Genomic DNA, 3,623 nt, shown 5'->3' with positions numbered 1-3,623 from the left:
TAAGAAACACTCTCAATACCTCTGTTTTGCTCATAGGGACAATATGTTTTTTACCCAAATCCATAGCTCTCCATATTTTATATGGAATCCCTACTGGTACAGCAAATTTGTTGAGGATAAATATTCAACTTTCTTAACCTTCTTTGGGTTTCTGCTATTTTTATGATTGAATTTGATTTGCCTGTGCCCTGGCGGTATAAGATCAGAGTCTCTTTATATATTGTTAAGGAGGACCTCTTTGAATTTATTTGTTCAGTCTTTCAATTTTTTTCTCCACATCATCAATTTCTGTCAAAATAGTAATCCATTTCCTTTGCCTTTATAAATACTATTTTGATGTGCTTTTTAATTGCCTGATACATTACTTCCATCAGTGCCTCCCCTTCCAGCACATACCGGTTCCTAACAGTAAAAGTTTTAACAAATTTCACTGTTGTTGCATGCCAAGAGATATCAGTACTCTGACTGCTGCCAATAGGTGATCCAGTCTGTTTCCTTGGACCACTTCTAGCATTATTGTGTTTTCCAGCTTCTGAGACAGAGATCTCTGTATGGGGTAGTACCCTTGGGATCAATATCTGTGACAAAGCGAAGAGTACAGGAAAGGTAGAGGGAGACCTTAGGTTATGTTGGAGTAACAGCTATGATGAACTCAAGCTGAGAGGGCCCTGCAGAGTTGTCTCCTCATTGGACATGGGGTGCCTCTGAAAAGGGGGTGTTACCTAAAAGAAGTTGGCTGTCTTAACAGACTGGTGGTTGCCAAGGGGGAGGGGTTTGGAGAGGGGTGGAGTGGGAGATTGGGGTTAGTAGATGTAAGCTTTTATATATATGGAATGGGTAAATAACAAGGTCCTACCGTATAGCACAGAGACCTATGTTCAATATCCTATGATAAACCATAATGGAAAAGAATATTTTAAAAAGAATATGTATATGTATAACTGAATCACTTCGCTGTACGGCAGTAATTTACATAACATTGTAAATCAACTATACTTCAAAAAAAAAGTTTGCTCTCTTTACCCTAGGGCACTTGTTGGGAGACAGGAATCACCTAACAAGTTAAAATCTCTAGCAGTGAGGAACAGGGCTACTTAGTCTCAAAGCCCAGGCACACGCACGTTTGTGTATCTGAGTCCCTGCGTGCGTGCGTGCGTGCGTAGTGCGTGCTTGTGTACGTAAGGAAGGTGAGGTCGACGTTGAGCGTCCGCTACACAGGCTTCTCCTTCGGTAAGTAGCGTCCGTAATGATAAAGCCCTTTGTTAGTTTTCACTCTGACTTGCTTTCTTTTCTAAAAACTAACCCTCCTACTTACGTTGAGACAAACTAGGTAAGTGTAGAAATAATTTTAGAGAATTAAAGAAGGCTAGTTCGGTTTACCTGAGGTTTTGCACAGCTTTTTGAGGTAGTGGTGTCCGTTCTCATTTGAGTACATGTCAGAATGTAGACAAGAACAAGGATAAGGAAGATGAATTTCTCTCGATATTTTGTAAGGTGTCTTTTTTTTTTCCTCGTGAATTTGCTTTTGTTTTTATTGGACTACAGGGGATGGGTTGGGAAATATCTCTGCAAGTTACGCTCCACCAGGAAAATGTCCATTCTCATTTTCCTGGGATAGCTTTCGGAGCATTTTCTTTTTCTGGGAGGCGCTGCTCTTGCTGGCAGCAACCTCTTCAGGTCCACTGCTGAGTGGCTCCTCCTTGGAAGAGAATTTCCTCTTTTTCTTGGGGCACTCTTGTTTCCTGACTCTTCCGGGTCACTAACTGGTTCCTCTTTTTTTTTTGCGGTACGCGGGCCTCTCACTCTCTCACTGTTGTGGCCTCTCCCGTTGTGGAGCACAGGCTCCGGACGCGCAGGCTCAGCGGCCATGGTTCACGGTCCTAGCCCATGTGGGATCTTCCCGGACCGGGGCACGAACCCGCGTCCCCTGCATCGGCAGGCGGACTCTCAACCACTGCGCCCCCAGGGAAGCCCGAACTGGTTCCTCTTTGGGGAAATATTTCTTCCTCTTGGGAAGACTTCCACTTCCAGCTGTCTCTTCAAGATCACTACTAACCAGCTCCTCCTTGGAAAAAGATTTCTTTTTCTTGGGTTTGGAGGAGACAGATGGGTCTTCCATTCCATTCTCCTAAGGAGCCTCCTGGGGCTTTTGCTTTTTCTTGTTTTTGGGGTCTTGCACTTGTCTCCCCACTGTCCTCCAGAGTACTCCTGGTGTCTTCTGAAGATGGCAGGACAATTGCAGCCAGCCATTTCTTTTCCTTCTTCAAACGTTTCTTCTCCATTTCTCCAGCTTCCTAGTAATCTCAGCAGCCACTTCCTCTGCCTGAACCATTGCCTCCTTCATGACACCCATATTCTTTTGTGGAATCTCTCCAGCTTCTCCCCAGATACACTGGTGGGTATCTCAGAGAAGCAATCAGTTTGTGAGTCAATACTGCATTTGTTTGCCAGGTATTGGGAGATGCGACCTTTGTTCTTTTTTTTTTTTTTTTTTTTTTTTGCGGTATGCGGGCCTCTCACTGCTGTGGCCTCTCCCGTTGCGGAGCACAGGCTCCGGACGCGCAGGCCTAGCGGCCATGGCTCACGGGCTTAGTTGCTCCGCGGCATGTGGGATCTTCCCGGACCAGGGCACGAACCCGTGTCCCCTGCATCGGCAGGCGGATTCTCAACCACTGCGCCACCAGGGAAGCCCGCGACCTTTGTTCTTGGCAGCTGCTGGGCCAATGAAGGTAGCATGGAAAATGGGTCCATATTTTGGGGTGTTAGCCCTTGTCTCCAGGGCTCCAGAAACTTCATTGCTTTGCTGGGCCTAGGGAATCACTCAGACACCAGGTCTGACCATCACTAGGGTTACTTTTAAAATATAACTCCGTAAAATATTTTATTTGAAACTTTGTGAATCTCTCGAAGTTGAAAAATACTCATATTTAAATGTAAGTACAGATGCTCATTGCAAATTAATCTAGAAACACTCTTAGCTGTTGTGTCTCAGGTCCTTTCATTTCATAGGGACTCCTAAGCTCTGACTGAATATAGACTAAGGTACTGGCAGTGAGGTGGGGAGGAGGTTTAAAAATCATTAATACTATCTTCTGTTACCTTTATTCTGTGAACAACATGAGATTTTAAGATGGCTTATTTTAAAGGTATTTGCTGAAATAACAGCAGGACATGATACCTACACCCTCTGAGTACTTTTCTGTTGCTTGGAGTTTGTGGATATAGGACAGCATATATGGCATTATCCTTAGAAATAATGTAGATAACAGAGGTGAAAGTGGCTCTAGCCCTTATTTGAGCTAGGCTTGTGTTAAAAGAGGTAAAAGGAAGAGTTTATTCTTTTTTTCTCTTAATGTAGTTAACTTCCAAACTAGTCAAATTCAGTGTGAAGATTCACTTGCATTCATTCTCCATGGAAAATGACACTGACTGCTTCCCAACTTCCATATGTGGGATTTGAGTAGGTGAACACTTTCATCTTAAGTGCTGTCATATGTATTTGCCCCTGTGAACATCTTTTGGGTTCTGCCATCAAATCAGCAAGTTGCCTTCAATGCCAATGGTGGTATTTTATCATGTTGCTTCCCCACAGTAAATTCCAAACCTCCCTTGGCTTGGCTGTG

The 3,623-nt window shown here is 43.9% G+C and overlaps 1 pseudogene; it reads right to left on the bottom strand.

Annotated features, from left to right (window-relative positions):
* Window positions 1-1,573: 1,573 nt before the first annotated feature.
* Window positions 1,574-2,344, bottom strand: LOC131758187 (nucleolar protein 56 pseudogene; annotated as a pseudogene).
* Window positions 2,345-3,623: the final 1,279 nt, after the last annotated feature.

This window comes from Kogia breviceps, chromosome 6, assembly GCF_026419965.1.
Source record: "Kogia breviceps isolate mKogBre1 chromosome 6, mKogBre1 haplotype 1, whole genome shotgun sequence".
Classification (NCBI taxonomy): domain Eukaryota; kingdom Metazoa; phylum Chordata; class Mammalia; order Artiodactyla; family Physeteridae; genus Kogia; species Kogia breviceps.
This window is presented reverse-complemented; position numbering and strand designations above follow the sequence as displayed.